Consider the following 24,295-nt stretch of genomic DNA (forward strand, 5'->3'; position numbering starts at 1 on the left):
AACTTTTTCAACGCTTGGCAGAAGCTAAGATCTTTTCTAAACTGGATCTCCGCGGCGCATACAATCTCGTCAGAATAAGAGAAGGCGATGAATGGAAGACGGCTTTTCGTACTCGTTACGGGCGTTTTGAATACCTGGTCATGCCCTTTGGTCTCTGCAACGCCCCTGCAACGTTTCAACATTTCGTTAATGATGTATTCAGAGACTTTCTTGATATATTCGTCATCATTTATTTGGATGATATTCTTGTTTTTTCTAATTCTTTGGAAGAACACAGATCACATTTAAAGAGTGTTTTGGCTCGTCTGCACATTCATCAGCTTTATGCTAAGGTCGAGAAATGTGTCTTTGAACAAACATCTGTGGACTTTTTAGGTTTTTCCATTTCTCCTCAGGGATTTCAGATGGACTCCAAGAAGATCTCTGCAATTCTTGATTGGCCAATTCCATCTTCCAAAAAAGCGGTTCAACGTTTTATTGGCTTTGCAAATTTTTATAGAAAATTTATAAAGAATTTTTCCCAAGTCATTCTTCCGATTACTGAGTTGACTCGCAATAATCAAAAGTTTTGCTGGTCACCACAGGCTCAGGTGGCTTTTGAGAAACTGAAGGCACTCTTCACTTCAGGCCCAATTCTTCACCATCCAGACTTTTCCCTTCCTTTCATCTTGAACTTGCGGTGGGTGCTGTGTTGTCGCAAAGAACTGGAATTCAGGAGGATCTTCATCCTGTTGCTTTTTTTTCTCGTAAGTTGGCCAAGAGCGAATGTAATTATGATGTTGCCGACCGCGAATTACTTGCTATTAAGTTAGCACTTGAAGAGTGGAGGTATCTCCTTGAAGGGTCTAAACATCCTATTCTCATCTTCACGGATCATAGGAATCTGGAGTATTTACGTTCGGCCAAGAGGTTGAGACCTAGACAAGCAAGGTGGGCTTTATTTTTCATGAGATTCAATTTTCATCTTACATATCGACCTGGGTCTAAGAATGTTAAAGCAGATGCTTTATCCCGAATGTTTTCTTCTGAAGACGAGATTCCTTTGGCTCCTGAGACGATTTTAAACTCTAATAATTTCCTCCTGCTACAGTCTACCCTGGTAGATGGAATTAAAGACGCTTCCATAAATATCTCTGAACCAACATTAGTCTTCAAGGAGGGTCTTCTTCATCAAGGTAAAATTTTTGTTCCTGAACAAATGCGTTTAGAGGTCCTTAAGAATGTACATGATTCCAAATTGGCGGGTCATCCAGGTATCAAGAAAACCATTATCTTGGCTAAGAGATTATTTTGGTGGCCTGGGATGACTAAAGACTGTTTTAAATTTTTTGCATCTTGTGAAATTTGTTCTAGATCCAAGGACTCTCATTCTCGGCCTATTGGTCTTTTGCAACCTCTGCCTGTGCCTTCCCGTCCATGGGGATCAGTTTCTTTGGACTTTATTTCCGATTTGCCATTGTCCTGTGATTGTTCCACCATTGTTGTTTTTGTGGACCGTTTAACCAAGATGGCTCATTTTAAGTCTTTACCTAGACTCCCTTCTGCCTCTGAGACTGCTGATACCTTCATTAAGGAAGTAGTAAGACTTCATGGTCTTCCGGATGAGGTGGTGTCGGATCGGGGACCACAATTCACATCACAGTTTTGGAGATCGTTGTGTGGAGCACTCAAGATTTCGGTGTCCCTTTCTTCTGCCTTTCACCCTCAGTCCAATGGCCAGACCGAACGAACTAACCAGACTCTCGAGCAATATCTGAGATGTTATTCTTCATACCTCCAAGATGACTGGGTGAATCTTCTTCCTCTAGCAGAGTTTGCTTATAATAATTCCCACCATTCTTCAATCAATCAGTCCCCTTTCTTTGCAAACTATGGTCTTCATCCAGTAACTTTTCCCTCTGCCATTGTTTCTGACATTTTAGTTCCTGCTGTCAAGGACCGATTAACTTTCTTATCCAATAATTTTCAAAAACTTCAGGAAAACATGAAGAAGGCCCAACAAAATTTTAAGATTTATGCCGATCGGAGACGGAGAGGTGACCCAGAGTTTAAGGTGGGTGACTGTGTTTGGTTGTCAACTGTTAACCTTAAGCTTTCTTGTCCCAGTAGGAAGTTGGGTCAACGTTTTTTGGGTCCCTTTCCTATTATTCGTCAAGTCAATCCTGTGGCTTTCCAGCTTAAACTTCCAGCGTCCTGGCACATCCATCCAGTGTTTCATGCTGCTCTTCTGAAACCGGCCTCAACGTTCCGATTTCCTGTGCGTTTGGTTCCTCCTCCGTTACCTGTGGTGGTCGACGGTCAAGAGGAATTTGAGGTTGAAGAGATCCTGGATTCCAGGCTAAGAGGCAAGCGGCTCCTGTACCTGGTAAAATGGAAGGGTTACGGTCCGGAAGAGAATTCCTGGGAACCAGCGTCTAACATCCACGCTCCGGAGTAGCTGGAGAGATTCCATGGAACTTACCCTTGTAAGCCTTCTGGTGGTCGCGTCCTGAGGCCGCTCCTTGATGGGGGGCAATGTGAGAACGTACGCATGCGTCCTGTTCGGCGCAGGCGCGGGCGCGGTAATGCGCGTCGGCGTCTGACGCAGGACGCTGGCGACGGCCGCGGGCGCGGAGGCGCCGGCGCCGGTCGCGGGCGCAAGGACGTAGGCGGAAACGCCTGTGATGGACGTGCTGGCGTCAGTTCCGCGACGTCAGCGTAGGGACGCCAGTTTGGCGCCAAAGTATCTGTATTTAAACCCAAACCAGACTAAGATGCATTGCCTGGTTATTAGGTTGTTTGAACTGAAACCCTAGCGTCTTGAACTTTTGGATTCCTGATTATCGACCCTTGCCTGTACCCGGATTTGATTACTGCCGCCTGTCTCGACCTTCTTGCCTGTCTCATCGTTTACGAATCTTGCTGCCTGCCTTTTGACCTCGGACTTACAGTACAGTAGGTAGTTTTTGTTTTTTTTGTCTGGCTTTTTAAGTTTTTCACACATATACACATATTTACACAGTCACATACACATATTTATAAAACTGTTGATTCCCCAGCATGATATTAGATCAAACATTTTGACCGCTAAACACTCTGTCGGATCAGTTATTTAGTTATGTCATTGATTTGCCTAATTGTATTTAATTTTTGTGATCTTATTGCGGTTTTATGCTTGCATTGTTGTTCCTTACTTTTTTTTTGCATTGTTTGCACTTTGAACATTTTTAGAAATTTTCGATTCGTCAGAATGTGTACTTTCCAAAAAAATATATGGTTTGGGGTTTTTTTTGTACAGTTACGGCGTCTTGCAGCACATAATATTTTAATTTGGTGTCCGCATATGCCAGCTGCCTTGGTGGGTGAGATAAATGCAGCCAATTGCAATATTTTTAGACGATTTTCAGAAATGTCAAAAAACCACTGCATTTAGCGTAGCTTTACAGTTGGGTAGTTTGGAGTAGAAAGACATAATTACCTATTTTGGATTCATCAGAAAGTTTACTTTAAAAAAATATATAGTTTTGGGGGGGTCTCTGTACTGTTGGGAGGTCTTGTGGCACATAAAACGCGGTCAGGGGCTTTGTTCACAGAAGGCGAATCGGCAGGCGAGAAAATTCATATGCACTATTTTTATTTGGGGTCCACACATGCCAGCTGCTTTGGTATATCAATGCATATTGGGTATGAAACTGTTCAGTTGACCCTTGGCATCAATATTTAGGGTGTTTTACAATTGTATGTAAGAAATTGGATGAGATAAATGAGGCCAATTGCAATATATTAGGCGATTTTCAGAAATTATCCATTTTGGATTAGTCAGAATGTGTAATTTACAAAAATATCAGTTTTTTAGGGGTCAACATAACTTGTTGTAGCTTTTATGACACATAAAACTGGCAATGTTTATAAATTAGCGTAAATGTAAACCATCAAATAAGTATGCACAAGGTAAATTTTGGGGTCTTTACATGTACTTCGATAAACCTATATATACTGGGCATCAAACTATTCAGCGGACCCAGACATTAGGGTGTTTTTATCTTGGTATCTTATCTAATAGTATGTGGGAGATAAGATGTCGCAAGGTGGAAGTTTTGAGGTGATTTTTGGAAATGTCACCAAAATCACCAGATTTAGAAAAGGTTTGTTGCTTGGTGCTTTGGAGTAGAAAGACATGCATACCCAATTTGAATCCGGGGGAATGTGTACTTTCCTAAAATATATGGTTTTCTGTGGTGATCGTACTTTTTTCTACCTTTGCCCCCCCCCCCAAAATTGATGTAAATGTTGATTTTGCAGTATCTGGAATTACAGAAATTATAGCATGAACGGAGTGTCTAAATTGTTGGGCCCCTATATGCCACATAGTTAGGTAAACTTATAAATATTATACATAAAACTGTTCAGGCTTTTATATTTAGGGTGTTTTAGCTTGGTACCTAATAATATGTGGGAGATATGATGCTGCAGGATGGAAGTTTTGAGGTGATTTTTGGAAATGTCCCAAAAATCACCAGATTTAAGAAAGATTTGCGGCTTGGTGCTTTGGAGTAGAAAGACATGCATACATAGGTGGAGGGTGATTTTTTTTGTTTGGGAAGGCTAAAGTTGGCCATACACAGGCTGGATGAAAGCTGATTTCAGATATAGCAGATTCACCTATGGGTGATGGCGGAAAATCTGCTGTTTGCATGGCCTAAAGTAAAACACATCTTGATAAATTTGTCATGCATTTTGCACAGCTTTGCACACCATGGTTTTATGCAAATTTCATTTGCACAGCATAATAAATAGGCACACTAGTATACTCTATCAGTCATCTCCAGGACATTATATCCGCACAGACTTTTCCTTCTATTTAGCGATACATTTTTCCAAAAATTTCTTGTGCAGTAAAAAAATCGTTAAAATTGTGAAAAAATCTGAATCATACAAATTTTTCGGATTTTTCAACGAAACCTGTGACTTTTGGATTTGAAGCCCAAAACCTGCTACTTTTCTGGATTTGACGCCCAAAAACCACATAACCTTCTGATTATTGAACAAACCCCAGAAAAGATCAGGATATCAAAGGGAAATCTGCCATTGACTACATGAACTCGGCAGGTCTAAGTTGGAGTACTTTTTCATTTGGACTTTGGCAACCATCGGGGTTAAATAAATCATGAAAAATTCTAGGCTCCCCTGGGTAGCATCAGAAGCTAAAGAGAAAGATCCACCCCTTGTCACTGACTATACTAAAGTGTGACAGGATGTGGTCACAGCGCCTCCTGGCCAATAATACAACTATGCAAATTACATCTAGCTACATGCAGGGGTGGTTCTGGCCTTTCTGCTGCCTGAGGCGAAATCATGGCAATGCGCCCCTGCCACACCCAGTGCCACACACCCCCAAGTCAGGCCCCCACTCACCATGCCTCTCTCATACAGGATAGGTAAATTACCCTTAATGTGTTACCATGTTGTCCCTAAAGTTAATACATTATATAATATATAGTGAATAATGTACCCCCTACTGTAATTTATAAAGATATTATCAGTCACCGAGGCGTTATGTGACCATATAAAAGCACGAGGCCGCAGGCCGAGTGCTTTTATACAGGTCACATAACTCGAGGTGCTAATAATATCTTTATACATTTTAAGTAGGGGGTACATTATTGATTATAATCTACAGTTTATGAGTTTACTTTTTAATTCCTGTCTTTGCTTTTTACAAAATGCAATACTTTTTTCTTTACTGTTGTCACTCCTTGTTGATTTTTTTCCCCTGCAGCCCTTTATACCAGTACCTTTATTACTTTTGCGTTCTTCAGGAGCCTGCTCTATGTAACGTCATTCAGCTGAGATGAACAAGCGGAGGCAAGGGAAGGAGGGGGGTGTGAAACTTGAGCTGGTGGATGGGAGGGGGGAGCGAGATTTGAGATGGTGGATGAGAGGAATGAGCGAGATTTGAGATGGTGGATGGGAGGAGGGAGCGAGACTTGCAAATGCGATGGTGGATGGGAGGGGAAGCGAGCAGAGAGGAATCCTGTGACAGGGAGGCAGCTGCACGAGATGTGAGACGCAATCAAAAGATAAGTCAATACGTGGGAGGGACTGGAACAGGCGGAGCGTGTTTCGTGTGTGGGAAGTAAGAAAATGATTATGTGGTGATTGAAAGCTAAATTGATGTGAAGCAACGGTAGAGGACAGAGCAGCAGCTGCAATTGCTGTCTCTTTAAGAATATAAACGGCGCGTTCTGACGCCAGAACGTGCCGTTTATAAGGATATAATTTACAGTCAGGCCCATAGGGAATTGGCTGGTCTGTAGATTATAATTATATAATAGCTCCTTTCTGTTTAGAAACAGCTGCTGCCTTGGCTTCCCGCTTTTTTTATAGTGTGCCCCAGAAAATCTTTTCCTTCCAAACATCCTTCTGCTTCTTAGTTTTAAATTATATGGAATGTTTGTTTTTATCTGTAATTCCTGTACAAGAACTGTGTATTTTGTACACTAAATTACATTAACACTGCCCTATAAACATAAGAGTGTTCGCATGTATTGATTATCTCAGCATTATACCAACATCACCCTATATTGATTAAGCCAACAATACTCTATAACATTTATATCATCATTACTGTTTATAGTAGGGTATACTAGCATTACCATATAAATAACTGTATGAGAGGCGGAGTATGGATCACTTATCTGGAAACCCAATAACCACAAAAATATGAATTATAGTATAGCATCACCGATAGAGTCCATTGCACTCAATTCAATTAATTAGCCTCTGTGTAAAAATAAAACAGATCCTTGGTAACTAAGCTGCATGAATCCCCAATGAAACAAAACAATCCTATTAGGTTTATTTAAGGTATAAATGATTTTTAGTAACTTTATGGTATAGAGACCTAAAAAACCTTATCAATAAAAAATATACTAGAATTTGGCTTAACAATTAAAATAGTTCAAGGCACCACCTATGCTTCTCTGAATAGTACTCCTACCCTAAATTCAGCTCCTCATTATAATTCAAAAAGTGTTAAAAAAATTATGAGGATTATAAAATGCCTTCCCATACAGTGCTTGAAGGGATACAGTCATGGGAAAACATTTTTTTTTTTTTATCAAAATGCATCAGTTAATAGTGCTACTCCGGCAGACTTCTGCACTGAAATCCATTTCTCAAAAGAGCACACAGATTTTTTTTTTAATTTCATTTCGAAATCTGACATGTGGCTAGACATATTGTCAGTTTCCCAGCTGCCCCCAGTGATGTAACTTGTGCTCTGATAAGCTTCAGTCACTCTTTACTGCACGTTGGAGTGATATCACCCCCCCCCCAGCAGCCTAACAACAGAACAATGGGAAGGTAACCAGATAACAGCTCCCTAACACAACTACACCCTACAAATCATGACAGAATCCCTTTAAGTTACAGTACATTGCATTGATAAAAAGCCCTCTGAAGAACAGATAAGTTAAGATGTGACAGGGTTGCTTCCGTTGAAAGGTAGGATGGTGAAAAGGACGATGAAAGGTTGAAAGTGTAGGATAATTGGAGATACAGTAGAAACTGTAGCATTAATGTTACACTATAGATTATAACTGCATTATAACTTAATGGGGCCACAAGAAAATGAAGTAAATCCTGAACAAACTAGATTTTAACCGAACTGTCCGAACACTTTATTTTATACACACAGTTTAAAACTTTGCAGATATTGCAGTGGCTAAAATGCTGCCCGTTGTCTTGATCCAAATTTTGCCTCCTGAGGCAAGATTCTCAGGCCGCCTCATTATAGAAGTGCCCCTGGCTACATGGGCATCTGCCCAGCAACTAGGGAGATCAGGAAGTGTAGGGAATTAAAGCCATAGGGGCATATTTACCCTATGGGTCCCTTCAAAGTTATTGTTTGGGGAAGAGGAACCTGATAAAACAAGGAACAATTAGGAACAAGAGGACAGAATGCATGGGATTGGCATGCCTTATCACAAGAGTTTGAGGGAAGGAAAATTACCTTAAGCAGCCCTGTTGAGGAAATTCACTCTGCCCTCTAGAACCCCCTAACATCTTTTGTCCAGGGTGCTGGTTTTGCCCTTAAATAAGCTGGCTGCTTCTGGAGGGAGGGTCAAATATCACTTCCAGCCAATCGGATCCCTAGCTGTACTGAAACTTAAACTTGAAGGATAGACGACCCCTGCACCGGTCTTACCATGAGAAAAGATACAGTTACAGGCATGTTTTTTTGTTGTTTTCTCTCCAAAGTAGGTGTCAGAAGAGGTTTGGAGAGGCTTAGCTTCCCCTAGCCTTATTGAAAATTCACCCATGCATGCATGGATTAGGGGGAATGTGTACTTTCCGAAAATATGTGGTTTTCTGGGGTGAATGTACTTTTTTCTACTTTTGCCCCACCAAAATTGATGTAAATGTGTTGATTTTGTAGTATTTGGAATTGCAGAACTGAATGGGGTGTCTATATAATAAAAATAGCTCGAAATTCGAATTTTCTTCATTCAAAAATTCACCTCGACCTTTGATATATCTTCTCCTTAGAAACCTATACCTTTGTACAGAAGTGGAATTACACCAAATTCTATTCTAAATCTATTCTAGCATATTTTGAAAGCTCAGGTTGTCCTGAAAAAAAACACAATATATTGTTTTCCTGGGTAAACTAAATACCCCCCAAAGTAAAAGAGTACAAAATGTTCAAAAATGGTCTGGCAATAAAAGTACCAAATCAGCCAAATTTACTGGCAGCAAAAGGGTTAATTTCAGACATGACGCCATAAGTAAAATCTAAATATTAGCAATTGAAAACAAATATGATCTTATGTTTCAAGCTAAACCCCAATACTTATAATGCATTTCTAGTTTTACTGGTCTTAAACAAACAAAGCATTACACTGCAGATTTAGGGGCATGTTTATTAAAATTTGTACTGAGGAATACTGAAGGATTCCCAGCAGTTCGATTTATATTCTAGTTTTTAACACTGTAACAAATTCCAAGCTTGGCATGCAGTCTCAATTACAAATTTGGTGCTCTATCTGGATACCCTGCTGCTCAAGAGTTCATATACCATATTAAAAAAAAAAATAGCTGGCAGTCACTCAATATTTGCATATATGGTACTTAGTCCCTGTTTATTAAAATCTCCACCAAACTATTCTGTGGGTTAAGCCATGTGCTCTCACAATAATAAAACAGGAAAATATACACAAGTAAAAATTATAAGTAAAAATCATGCATTGTTTGATCTCCATGTCATTATTTTCAATGTCCTGTCTGGAAATCTGGACATGAAGGTTTCATCTGGACAGCCCTTTTAAATACCAGGTTGTCCAGATGAAAACCGGACAGGTGGCAACCCTAAGCCAGAATAACAGTTTTACTGGCGCAAACAACTATGCAGAACTAAAAATGTAATAAAGTTGCTAAACATGCTACAAAATGCTAAACATGCTACAAAATGCTAAACATGCAACAAAAATCACCAAAAATGTAATAAAATCACCAAAATAACAGTGCAGATAGTTATATTTTTCTTGGCCTGCCAGACCTGGGTTTTACAGCAACTGTGCCTGTGGTCTTCCATTTCCAGATTACATTCCTTATAGTTGAAACTGACAGTTTGAACCTCTGAAATAGCTTTTTGTAGCCTTCCCCTAAGGGTAAGGGCACGTGCTGCTAGTCACCCTGCGACAAATCGCTTTTTCTTCGGTTGACAAATCTCCCGGAACTGCCTTTCTACCCTCTAGAATCTTAATTGCCGGAGGGATGGCACTCTGATCGCCTTAAGTTGCCGCACAAGGAAACTTAGGGAGACTTCAGAAAGCCGAAGCGATCCAACTGCTATCCCGCCGACGATTTATATTCCAGCTGGCGGGAAGGCAGTTCTGGGAGATTAATCGCCCGAAGAAGAAGCGATTTGTCGCCGGGCCACTAATCTCCCGAAATAGCAGCGTGCCCTGGCCCTAAACCATGATACTGAATCTTTGTTTTCAGATCTTTTCCGAGTTGCTTTGAGGATCCCTTTGCTGTCACTCTTCAGAGGAGAGTCAAACAGAAGCACAACTTGCTATTGACCACCTTACTGTAAATACCTTTTCTCATGATTGGACACACCTGCCTATGAAGTTCAAGGCTTAACAAGCTAATCCATCCAATTTGGTTTTGAAAGTAATCAGTATTGAGCAGTTACATTCATTCAAATTAGCAAAATTACAAGGGTACCCACATTTTTCCATAGACAGTTTTTCATATTAGATTTAATTTCATACAACTGAATACTGCTTCACTTAAAATCTTTGTTCAAACACCCCAGTACTCACTGTTGTCTTATTTGTTGAAAGTGGAGTAAATTATTATGCAGGCTGAGAGAGGTTCCCAAAATTTTTCACATGACTGTACTTACCTGACCACCCAGGCTGTGAAAACTGCACTGGCCCAGGGTTCTACCAGCGAGCACCACAGAGAGATCCTCTTCCTGCTTCTTCTCTCTTCTCACTGCTGAGCATGCGCAGTAGAGTGAAAAGCCGAACTTTAACGAAAAGGCAGACTAATTCTTTCTACTGTGCATGCATCTGCCCTGGGAAATTTGAAGAGCGAAGAAGATGATTGCTCTGTGGTGCTTGCTGGCAGAACCCGGGTTTGGTACATTTTTCTTATGATATGTGGAACCGGCCATAGGGGGTCAGGTAAGTAAATACAACATTGGTGGTGCCTAACTTTGTCACTCCCAAGTATAAATGACTTTCCTTCTCCTTTAAATATAAAAGACTGCTAGTTTGGGGAAAGTACTGATAATGGGAGATATTAATTAGCCTGATATTGACTGGAGCAACAATACTGCCAAGTCAGGTAATGGGAACAAGTTTATAAACTTGTTGCATGACAATTTTATGGCAGAAGTTGTTCAGGAGTCAACCAGAAAAAATGCTATTCTGGATCTAGTGATCTCAGAACATACATTATAGCGAATGTGCAAGTAATTGAATCCCTGGGTAATAGTGACCATAATGTGATATAATTTTTAATGTCTGGTGCAAAAAACTAAATTTACACTGGGGCAACAAAAAACATGAATTTCTGAAAGCTAATTTTAGTGCCTTGAGGGCTGCCCTTCAGAGGATAGATTGGGGCATTATGTTTTCAGCTAACAACACAGAACAAAAATGGTTGTCATTTAAAATTATATTAAATCGTTGCTGTTCTCAATTTATTCCCTTAAGGAGTAAATGTAAAAGCACTAAGAATCACCTGGCCTAATATAGAAGTTGTCAGGAGCACCCAATGGCGCTCCTATCTCTGACGGCATTGCTCCCAAGATGGTGGCACCCATGGCCACCATGTGGGTAGCAGCGTCTGCGTCTCATCGCCGGCATGACGATGATGTCACCCATCTGGCACAGAAATGTGAAATAAAAAGATGCAGAGGTCACGGATTCAATGCCCGAGTATAGGATTTGTTTTGTGCATTCCTGGGTGCTTTATATTTCGTGTGTTATTCATTCCTGGACTTCTGACCCTGCCTGAACCTTGACCTAGCTACTATCTGACAGCCTATTGAACTCTTGCCTGGATATTGACTATGATTACGGCTGATCCCTATTTGTACCGCAAACTTGGACATTAACCCCTGGGCTTCCTCTTCGGTCTGGACTTCTCCTGCTGGGAGCCGATAGGCCCCCTGACAGTATTCTCGAGCCATGGACACCACTGAGGAAGCTACGCCTGATATAGGAAGAGCTCTCCGGGGATTGGCGTCCCGCATGGAAGCTTATGAGGCTCAGCAGGTCCGTATTTAGCAAGTACTGGACTCTATCCTTTTCCGTATGCCGTCAGCCTCTTCGGTCATGGGAAATCCTCCCGCTGCAGTTACTCCCCCTTCTGCGGTCTCATCAGCTGGTGAGACCTGCATTCCTCCACTGCCCCACTATAATAAACCTGCAGAGGTTTTGTCACTGAAGTGTCTGAGTTTCAACCCTCGCAGTACTGCAGCGAACGCGCCACGGTGGGGTATGTGATGTCTCGTTTGGAGGGGAAACTGCTTCAGTAGGCAACACCCCTTTGGGAGAAGAATCTCTGACCTTCGATGCTAAGGCCTTCCTCCAAGGCTTCCTTATGGTGTTTGACGCCCCTGGTTGCGTCGCTAATGCCCCTTCCCATCTGCTACAGATCTAGCAAGGGAACCACAGTACCAATGAGTATGCCATTGATTTCAGAACTTTGATGGCTGAAACTAACTGGAACAATGAGGTTTATGCAGCGGTGTTCTATCAAGGCTTGTCAACTCGACTCAAAAACTCAAAGTACAGGGATCGTCCTGAACTTTTGGAAGACCTGATAGCTCTCACTATCAAGGTAGATTCCCATCTCATGGAGCATCAGTCCGATAAAGAGCATAGCAAAAGATTCTTGCCACTTTCAGAGACCCTCCTTCCCAATCCTGTCACTCCCCCTCCTGTAACTTCCTCGGAGGAACCAATGCAGATTGGTCGGATGCGTCTCTGAGCAAGAAAAGCTCCGGAGATGTTTGGCTGGACTATGCCTATATTGTAGCAGAAAAGCACATTTTGCCAATCGTTGTCCCCAATAGTTGGGAGGATCACCGAACTCAGGTAGAACTGGGGAATTTTACCTGGGTGGCATTGAGCCTGTGCCCCAGAAGAACTCTCATCAATTTCTGTTGCCTTTGCAAATTCGGCTGCCTGACAGGGCTATCGTTGCGTCCAGGGCTGCAGAAAATTTCATGGATGTTGCTTTTGCCGAGTTCCTGAGAATTCCCCTATTCCCTCTTTCCAATCCACTGAGGGTTTTGGCGATTGACGATCGACCGCTAACTTCCGAGATAATCAAGATAACCTATAGAGAGGATTCATTAGACCTTCATCTTCCCCTGCAGGGGCTGGGTTCTTCTTTGTGGAGAAGAAGGATGGCGGATTGCGACCCTGTATAGATTACAGGGGCCTAAATAAAATCACAGTAAAGAACCAATACCCTCTGCCGCTTATCTCTGAGCTCTTCGATCAACTCAGAGGGGCTAAGATCTTCACTAAATTGGATCTCGGGGGAGTGTACAACCTCTTTCGCATCAGAGGGGGCGATGAATGGAAGACGGCATTCAACACCAGAGATGGGCATTATGAGTAAATGGTAATGCCTTTCGGCCTCTGCAATGCCCCTGCCTGATGGCGCTCCCGTTTCTGGCGGCATTGCTCCCAAGATGGCTGCACCCATGCCCGATTCAGAAATCGGCTGGGACAATCTGTGGTTGTGTATTTGGACAACATTTTAATCTTCTTGAAGGACTTGGAAAGTCACCGAACCCGGGTGAAACAAGAAGTTCTTTCCCATCTGAGAGAAAACTCTCTTTTTGTTAAGCTGGAGAAGTGTGTCTTCGAAGTTCTTAAGATTCCCTTCCTGGGTTATATCATCTCTTGTGAGGAATTCGAGATGGATCCTTCTAAAGTTTTTGTAATCCGAGATTGGCCTCTTCCCACAAGCACCAAGGCCATACAGAGATTTGTCGGTTTCGCTAATTACTACCGACAATTTATCACGGGGTTCTCCTACCGTATTGCATCTGTATTGGCTCTCATTTGGAAGGGAGGAAAACCAAATGCCTGACCCCCTCACGCCCTGGAGGCTCGTTTGTTTCATCTTCTGTCCTTCCACATCCTGATCTCCTACAACCCTTCTTCATTGAAGTTGACGCTTCTGACGTCTGAGCTGGATCGATCCTCTCTGAGACAAGTTGCAGATGGGAAACTACACCCTTGTGCCTATTTTTCGAATAAATTCTCTCCTGCCAAGCAATATTATCGAGAATCGTGAGCTCCAGAAACAGAAAGGCAGATGCCCTTCCAGGATCCAGGAGCATCGTTCCCGAAGGATGCATCAGTGAAGAGCAAGAATCAATTCTTCCACCCGCTAAGATCATTGCTTCCTTGTTTCCTCAACTTGCCAGCCAGATCTTATCTGTCCAGTCCTCCGCTCCTGCTGAGACCCCCATAGGCATGGTATACGTGCCACCCGAGTTCCGCATGTCTGCCCTTCAACAGAGCCACTGTTCCAAGCAAGCTGGACATCCGGGTACCCAAAAGACCGTTGAGCTTGTCAGTTGTCTCCTTTGGTGGCAAACCCTCCGGAAAGATGTGAAAGACTTTGTGGTGGCCCGTCCCATTTGTGCCTCTTCCAAGTCCAGCCATTCTCCTCCTAGCGGCCTGTTGCATCCTCTACCCATTCCTTCCTGTCCTTGGACTCACTCACTCAGCTATGGACTTTATTGTCGAACTACCACCTACTAAATGGAACACTGTAATATGGGTAGTTATGACCGCTTGAGTAAAATGGCACACTTTATCCCTCTTTGAAAACTTCCCTTGCCATTGATCTCTCTCAGTTGTCCATTGGATTGATCTCTCTCAGTTGTCCATTGGATATATCTACCGATTTCATGGCTTCCCGGCGGAGATTGCATCAGACAGAGGTTCCCAGTTTGTGTCCAAATTCTGGCGCTCTTTGTGCAAAGACCTGAGTATCACTCTTCAATTCTCCTCTGTCTATTACCCTCAAACCAACGGGGCAGTTGAAAGAGTAAACTAAGCACTGGAACAGTTCCTGAGAAGTCATGTATCCCTCAGTCAGGACGATTGGGCGTAATTCTCTCATAACAATGCTTGTCATGCTTCCTCTGGTAAATCGCCCTTCTTGACCATGTATGGGCAGCATCCCCAAGCCTTCCCTCAAGACTTCCAGCAGCCGATGATTAGGGATGTATCGAACTGTTCGCCGGCGAACTTGTTCGCGCGAACTTCGACCGTTCGCGTCCGCCGAATGTTCGCGAACGTCGCGCGACGTTCGCATTTTGAGTTCGCGTTCGATTCGAATACAAATCGTTCGACCATTCGACCATTCGAATTCCTTCGACCGCTAAAAATCGAACGATTTCCATTCGTTCGAACGATTGTAAGCATTCGATCGAATGAAAAGCATTCGATCGAATGCTTCGATCGTTCGATTCGAATGAAAATCGTTCGATCGAACGATTAAAATCCTTCGATCGTTCGAATCGAACGATTTTAGCGGGTGTTCGAAGTTCGCGAACTGTTCGCGAACGTTCGCATTTTTTGCCGGTGTTCGCGAACGGCGTTCGCGAACACCAAATCGGCAGTTCGCTACATCCCTACCGATGATCATGTAGCCCACATGTCTGCTATTTGGTTGGCTACCCAAGCCAAATTGGAGAAAAGTTCCCTATCTCACAAAAAATATGCTGATCAAAGACAGAAAATCTGCTTCTTTATTTAAAATTGGGGACAAAGTGTGGCTTTCAATGAGGAACATTCTTCTCAAAGTACCATCCCCCAAGTTGGGTCCAAAATTTGTTGGTCCATTCCCTATGGTGGAGATGGTTAATCCTGTGGCTGTCAGACTCCAGCTTCCCCCTGAAATGTGAATCCCGAATGTGTTCCATGTGTCTCTGGTGAAACTGTCAGTAGTCTCTTGTCATCTGAGCAAAACCCTCCTTCTTCTGTCACTGTGGATGGTATACGAAGTGGAGAAGATTTTGGACTCTAGGGGTTTCTCTCTGGGGAAAAGGGGGTACTGTCATCAGCGCTCAATGGCGCTTCCGTCTCCGGCAGCGCTGCTCCCATGATGGCGGCGTCCATGGCACCAGGTGGGTAGCGTCGCCGCCGTGATGACATCACCCATCAGGTGTGAAAATTTTAAATAAAAAGATGCAGAGGTCACGGGTTCAATGACCGAGTATAGGATTTGTTTTGTGCATTCCTGGGTGCTTTATAGTTCATATGTTATTGATTCCTGGACTTCTGACACTGCCTGAACTTTGACCTTGTTACTATCTGCCTGCCTATTGAACTCTTGCCTGGATATTGACTACGATTACAGCTGATCCCTATTTGTACCGCAAACTTAGACATTAACCCCTGGGCTTCCTCCTCGGTCCAGACTTCCCGTGCTGGGAGCCGATAGGCCCCCTGACAGAAGTAAAAACTTAATAGAAAAGAAGAGAAAGGCTTTTAAAAACTACAAGTCTGTGGGGACAGAAACTACATTTAATGAATATAAACACTATAATAAATTTTGTAAAACAGCATCTGGAAGGCAAAGAAAGGAAATGAGGCAAAGTCTAACCACAAAAAGTTTTTCAAGTATATTAATAGTAAAAAGCTGTGGGTTAAGAGTGTTGCTCCTTTAAATAATGGTACCAGTATGGTTGTAACAGATACAGAAAAGGCAAATGTGCTAAATCAGTTCTTTTCATCGGTGTATACAATAGAGGAGTCTGAGTTCCCAGGCTCACTTCATAGCTGCAGTGGCTGACTCAGGATATGATTCATAAATATTAAAAATTAATGTAAACAAGGAACCAGGGACAGATGGCATACACCCCCGGGTTCCAAGAGAGCTTAGTTCAGTTTTAAACCGACCCATACATCTGATTTTCTCAGATTCGCTTTCATCTGGCATGGTACCTATGGATTGGAGAAAAGCTGATAGCATTCCAATATGTAAAAACATCTCAGCCTGGCAATTATAGGCCAGTAAGTTTGAGATCTGTGGTGGGCAAATTATTTAAAGGCTTGTTAAGGGATTACATTCAAAATTTTGTCCTAGTGAATGGCATTATGAGCAGCAATCAGCATGGCTTTATGAAGGATAGGTCATGTCAGACAAATGTGATTGATTTTTATGATGAGGTAAGTAAGATGCTGGACAGTGGGGGGCAGTAGATGTCATCTGCTTGAGTTTTGCCAAAGCATTAGATACCATGCCCCGTAAACAATTGCTTTCTAAACCAAGGTCTGTTGGGCTAAATTAAGTCATTTGCACATGGATAGGGAACTGGCTACAGGATCAGGTACAGAGGGTGGTTGTTAAAGGTACATTCTCTACTTGGAATAAGGTTCTTAGTGGGGTCCCTCATTGCTCGGTATTGAGTCCACATTCTATTTAACTTGTTCATTAATGACTTAGGGGAGGGTATTATAAGTAATGTATCAGTGTTTGCAGAGGACACAAAACTATCCAGCCCAATTTATTCCATCCAGGATGCGGCATCCTTGCAACAGATCTGGGAAGCTAAGTGGCAAATGAGATTCAATGTTGATAAATGTAAAGTCATGCACCTGGGATGTAAAAATATCCAAGCCACACATACCCTTACTGGGACTGCACTAGGCAAATCCATAATGAAAGAGTACCTTTGACTCCTTGTAGATAATAAACTTGGCTGTAACAAGCAATGCCAGTCAGCAGCATCAAGGGCAAATAAGGTTTTGAGCTGTATTAAAAGGGGAATTGATTCTCAAGAAGAGGGGGTTATTCATCCACTGTATATAGTGCTCAAACAGGACATAGAGAAGGGCAACTAAGCTGGTGAAAGGTATGGAAAATCTTAGCTATGACAAAAGACTGGCCAAATTGGGGTTGTTCATGCTGGAGAAGAGGCGCTTAAGGGGTAATATGATAACTATGTATAAATATATAAGGGGATCATATAATAATTTTGCTAATGCTTTATTTACCAGTAGGTCTTTCAGGCTTACGCGAGGTCATCCATTCCGATTAGAAGAACGGAGGTTCCATCTAAATATGAAGGAAGGGTTTTTTTTACAGTGAACGATGTGAACATCTGGAAATCTCTCCCTGAATCAGTCGTACAGGCTGAAACATTAGATAGCTTTGGCTTTTTAGCAAAGGAGGGAATACAGGGTTATGAAAGATACTGTAGATCATAGTACAAGTTGATCCAGGGACTAGTCTGATGAAGCTCTGACTTAACTGACTTATGAACTTACAGATTGTGGTATGAGGGGAGACAGTTATTAGGGAAGCAGGCAGGGTAATCAGTCATTTGGAACTCTACAAATGAACAGTTTGCTCTCTCCCCATTCCTGGATTCAGCTTGAGGCTGATCAGGTAGACAAGTTAATGGGTGGGGTTGTGTAGGATTCAGCTATTATGGTTCAAATTCGTGCTAATGGTATGATTAATAGTAAATTGAGCACAGCTGCCATCAGAAACTTTGGGCCCCATACAAGGTATTTATCTGCCCCAAATAAACATAAGCATGTAGTACCAACATTTTTTGTCATGCCCCTTGTGTGTGTAAAATATAAACTAGCAGTTTCTTGCTGTGCAGTGCCAGTTTATATATGATTCACTAAATAGATCCCAATACAAACATACTCAATGGTACTTAATTTAAACTATGTAGAAAAAGCAGGGTCGACCGGCACTCAAACGGTTCCACAGGACCAGAGAAGTTCAAGGGAAAGTATTGGGCTACTTTACCATTCACACACACTCCCTCCTGATGGCTGCATTTTTGCAGTGTCTTTATCTGTTTGTGTTGTATTACATCAAGAAAATCTCACACGGATTAATTCATATGCCACTCTTCTCCACAAGGTCCACAGACCTACAGCCGCTAAGACTGATAGCACACAGGGTTGGGGATGCGCTTCTCTCTTTTGAATTATTTGCCTTTTTCTTCTGACTCTTTCACAACTTTCAAATGGGAGTCACTAACCCCATCTAAAAATCAAATGCTCTGTATGGCTACAAGTGTATTGTTATTGCTACTGTTTAATTCATCTTTATATTTAGATGATCTCATAGCCATGTTCCAGTCTCTTGTTTATGGATTGCTAGGGTAATTTGGATCCTAGCAACCACATAGCTGAAATTGCAAACTGGAGAGCTTCTGAATAAAAAGCTAAATAACTAAAAAAAAACACACAGAATATCAATATCTACTTCATACAGAAAAATGATTTAACCCTTTGCCTACCAAGCACATATGCTCTACATGCTGGCAGGCAAATGCTCTGACTGGCCAGAACGTACTATGTATGTTCTTCAGCAGTCAAGCTAGTCTCTCTGCGATGGTGGCTTTTTTTTTTTTTTTATTCATTGTACTCATCTTTTGTTTTTTATACCTAAAATGTGTTTAGTTTGGCAGCTTGACTATTGGATAATAGATTTTGGCCACTAATTATGCTGTCGGATCAAGTTATTTCATTGATTTACACAATTTTTGTGATTTTATTGCAATTTTATCCCTGCATTAGTGTTCCTTACGTATATTTAGTATAGTTTTGCGGTTTGGTGCTTTGGTATAGAAAGATATAGTTCACTTTGTTTGATCTGTCAGAAAAAAATTCCAAAAATATATTGTTTTCTGGGTATCCTTTTACAGTTTGGTGGTCTTACGGCACATAACGCACAGTCTGGGCTCTTTTTTCAGCAGCTGAGTTGGCCAGCGTGTAAATTCATATGCACGTTTTTCATTTGGGGTCCGTACATACCACATAATTAGGTAAATCTATGCATATTGGGCATCAAACTACAATATCTAGGGTATTTTCCAAGGTTTGAGGCTTGGTGCTTTGGAGTAGAAAGACATGCATACTCAATTTGGATTCGGGGGAATGTGTACTTTCCGAAAAAATATGTTTTTTTGGGGTGGACGTACTTTTCTACCTCCCCCCCCATCTATGTTAATGTGTTGATTTTGCAGTATCTGGAATTACAGAACGGATAGCTCAAATGGGGTGTCTAGGAAAGAATTGAAACTTGGTAGTTTGCCTTACATAGATATATTTACCCATTTTTGATTTGCCAGAATCTGCTCTTATAATGCATAGTTTTTTTAGGGTAAACCTACTGTTAGTGGAGTGTTTGGTCTTGAAATTAGAAGTATGCTTTTTGTGGAGCGTTGCTTTGGAAATTTGTGTACTGCCTGGAGATTTTGATACAAGTGAGAAATCTCCATATAACTATATACATTTGGTATTGGCATTTAGGAGACATAGAACTTTCCAAATCGGCTGTGAACTCGTACATAAAATAAATTATATTTCTGATTGTACTATGTAAAACATGATTTTTTTCATTTTATTAGATACTTAAAAGTCTATGGGGGAAATTTACTAACCTGCGAAAATTCTCCAGCGATGGCTTTGCACCCATTGCTACACTTCGCCAGGAGAAAATTCACTTAGACAACGGTAATTCACAAAAATGCAAAGTTGCGTCCAGGGCGCCGCATGCTGGTGAATTTTCTATAGCGTTATGTCGGCAACCAAACCAAAGATGCGATCAATTGTGCCCAGCGCAACTTCATTATTCGCTCAGGCTAATTTGCATACGGCGGGAAATTATAAAGTTTAATGGACGTATATGTTGCAGCAAATACATTACTTTACACAAGTCCAGGAAACCTTAATAAAGAAAATATAGTTGTTATAATGCCCTACACATGAACCCACTGTATAGTTTGTGTTCCATATGTTAGAAAATGTATGGGGGAACCCGGTTACCCAAAAAAACATTTTAAACACTTTTGCAGGCTATCACTGTGAAAATAGAAAACTTAGGACTTAGAAACTTTTTTCACTAAAAAATTGAAGATGATCTATGCACTCCAATGCACTTTGTCTGGTCTGAGCTGGCAAAGGCAAGTCTGGAGAAAGAGGTAACTTTCAGTAAAATCCGCATCTTAGTGAATTTGCAAAGTAACGTCTATTCGCCAGAGCGAAAGTTTGCCTGGAAATTGAGTGCGAATGAGCGCTAGGGTCTGTCTCTTTTGTTAGCGATGTTATGCTTGTGCCTGTGAAGTGCCTAAAAACGGTAACGCTGGTGAATCGTCACCAGTGGTAATCACTTCGCCCTTTAGTTAATCTGCCCCTTAGACCTTTCCAAATCGGCTGTGTTCTCATACATAAAATAAATGATGTTTCGGATATACTGTATGTGATGTTTGTGATACATGATTTTTTTTATTTTATTAGACACTAAGCCTATATTTCTTTACAGAAGTAGAATTAGACCAAAATTCTTGCATATTTTGAAAGCTCAGGTTGTCCTGAAAAAATACATTGTTTTCCTGGGTAAACTAAAAGACCCCCCCAGGAAAGGCCCTTAAACTGCTTGGCAGTAGATGTTCGCATTTAGGACAAAACGGCTGGCAGGGGAAGGGTTAACCCTGTGGGGGTCTTTTTGTTTACCCAGGAAAACAACATATTGGTTTTTTTCAGGACCTGAGCTTTAAAAATATGCTAAAATGTTGGTGTAATGCCACTTCTGTAAATAGATATAGGGGCAAATTTACTAAAGGGCGAAGTGACTGGTACTTTGCCGATTTACTAATGGGCGCAGGCGTAACTACGGTAATGAAGGAGATAGACACTAGCGCAACTTCGCAATCTAACGCCAGACGAATTTTCGTTCTGGCGAACTGACGTGACTGCGCAAATTCACTAAGATGCGGATTTTACTGGATGTTAGTTGTTCTGCCAAACTTGCCTTCGCCAGCTCAGACCAGGCGAAGTGCAATGGAGTGTATAGGACTTCCTCAATTTTTTTGTTGAAACATTTTCTATGTCCCCAAAAAACGCTGGCGTCTTTTCACTTTTTCAGGGTGATAGGCTGCAAAAGTCAGTAAATTTTTTTTGGGGTACCCGGGTTCCCCCCTACATTTCCCAACATATGGCACATAAACTATACACTGGGCTCATGTGTAGGGCATTATAACAACTCTATTTTATTTTTTAGGGTTCCCTGGGCTTGTGTGATGTAATGCATTTGCTGCAACATATGCGTGCATTTAACTTTCACTTCCCGCCTTATGCAAATTAGTCAACGATATTTGCCGAAATAACGCTAGCATATCTTCGCCAGCATTCGTCGCCCTGGACGTAACTTCACATGTTAGCGAATTAGCATTGTCTGTGCAAATTTACACCTGGCAAAGTGTTGCCATGGCTGCGAAGCTGTCGCTGGCGAATTTTCGCCCCTTAGTAAATTTACCCCACAATGTTTTATAGAAATTGGTGAATTTTTTGAAAAGCTTCCAATCAACAGCATCATATCTCCTACACATCATTAGGTACCAATGTAAAACACCCTAAATATGATTGCTAGGAGTCAACTGAACAGTTTGATTCCCAATATGTATAGGTTTATTTAAGCATGTGGCATATAGGGGCCATACCCCCTATACCCCATTAGTGCTATCAGTTCTGTTATTCCAGATACTGCAAAATCAACACATTTACATAGTTTGGGGGGGGAGGTAGAAATACCAAGGCAGCTGGCACGTGCGGACCCTAAATAGAAATAGTGCAAATGAATTTTCTACGCTGTTGATTCACCTTCTCTGAACAAAGCCCCCTACAATTATCGAATAATTATATCCTTCGAATCGATTCGAAGGATTTTAATCCATCGATCGAAGGATATTCCTTCAATCAGGAAATTGTTAGGAAGCTTATGGCGGCCCCGGTAGGTTTTAGGTGGCGAACTAGGGGGTCGAAGAATTTTTTAAAGAGACGGTACTTCGACTATCGAACGGTCGAATAGTCGAACGATTTTTAGTTCGAATCGTTCAATTCGAAGTCAAATGTTGTAGTCGAAGGTTGAAGTAGCCCATTCGACGGTCAAAAGTGGCCATATTCGACCATTCGAAATTCAAACTATTTTCCTCTATTCCTTCACTCTAACTAAGTAAATGGGCCCCCAAGGGTCTACTGAACAGTTTGATGCCCAATATGCATAGATATACCAAGGCAGCTGGCATGTGTGGACCCCAACTAAAAATAGTGCATATTTGCCTTCTGTGAACATAGACCCTTGACTTCATATTAATATTAAACAATAATGCAGGGAGAAAATTGCAATAAAACCACAAAAATAGTGTAAATCAATGAAATAACAAAAAAAACAGCGTAATTAGTGGCCAAGATTATCCAATAGTCACGCTGACAAAATAAGTGTGCAAAAGGGAGCGTGTGCTGAAATAAAAAATACCAATCTTTACTAAAATGTGTGTGTAAGTGTATAAATGTACTGTAAGTGCATGTAAGTGTGTAAAAAATGTGCATTTACCGTTTTTGGAGCAGGAGGATCGCTGGCATCACTGGAGGGCCCTGAAGATCCATCGTGCAGAGATGTTGCGCAGCAGGAAGTGAGTGGGCGTGTGTACATTGTGGAGGAGGTAAGGAAGTAGTAGATGCTCTTTGAAGACACGCTTTGAAGTTGGACTTTGAAGTCGGACCTGCGGCAATCGCGTTGCCAGTGACTGGCTTTTTACAGGCAATTGCAGGTTGAATAATAAAAGCAAACATTGCATTGGTTACTGCCCAGGTGCAGAGTTGCCCAGTGTTTATAAATGAGCTCCAAGGACTGCATATTCTTTTTAGCGTTTCGGTAATTTCATAGTTTGAGATTTTTAGTAGTATCCCATGCAATGTGCTAATACAGAAGGTGTTTCAAACAAACTAAATAGAATATCAAGTCCTGATGTGACATGAGTGGTGCAGAGCCTGTCTATCATCAAGCATACTCTATGACTAAGCATGAACGAGATTGGCAGTTTGGCACAGCTCACACAAGAGAACAGAGGGGTCCTGTTTCAAGATAACATCACCTATGAAACACTTTTTACATATAGGATATTTTGTAATCCGTTTCAGATATAGAGAAAAACAACTGACTAAAGGGTTAAACTAAGGAGGGAAAAGATATATATTACTCAGGTCTCAAGGTGACAGGTCCTCTTTAATAAAGACATGAAAAGAGTTAGCAATTTTGAGTTTAGGAGAGAGTTGGAAGTGGACAGAGCTGGGATTAATAACTTCAGGCACTGAAAATGGACCAATAAATTTGGGTTCTAACTTGGCAGAAGTAACTTTCAATGGAATGTTCCAAGAGGATAGCCAGAGCCTATCACCAACCAGATACTCAGGTGATGCTTTACAAGGCTTTGGAAAGCTACTGCTGAAGATAAAGAGTTTTGGACCCTTTGCAAAATCTTATGTAAAACTTTCTTGGGCTATCCTGCCAATATGGGGTTAAGGGTGTCCAGCTAGTGTATGAGCATGGGTTACACTGAGAAACTACACTCAGGGCGGAGCCTACGCTAAATGGAAGCTTCCCCTTTAAGATGGTGTAAAACTACAACCCACAGGCTAATTAGTGTTAACAATAGATAAATTGGACGCCAGGAGGTTCTTCAATAGTGAAACAGGTAAGATGCAAAGGCAATTGACCACAGGTTTACTCACACAGGAGCTGTAGCAGGATTTAGCATATCACAGATGAGGAAGGATAGCATGATGATGATGCAGCATGCACAGATGTCACTCCCATAGTCAAATATTAGGCAGAATATCTCACTCTCAAAGACCAGTCACCAGTGTGAAACAGGATCAATCAGGTAGAGACCAGGCAGTGCTCTGCTAAACTGAATTCCCTATCACTGAGTTCCCTACACTAAAGGCAA

The sequence above is a fragment of the Xenopus laevis genome, chromosome 7S (assembly GCF_017654675.1).
Source record: "Xenopus laevis strain J_2021 chromosome 7S, Xenopus_laevis_v10.1, whole genome shotgun sequence".
NCBI lineage: Eukaryota > Metazoa > Chordata > Amphibia > Anura > Pipidae > Xenopus > Xenopus laevis.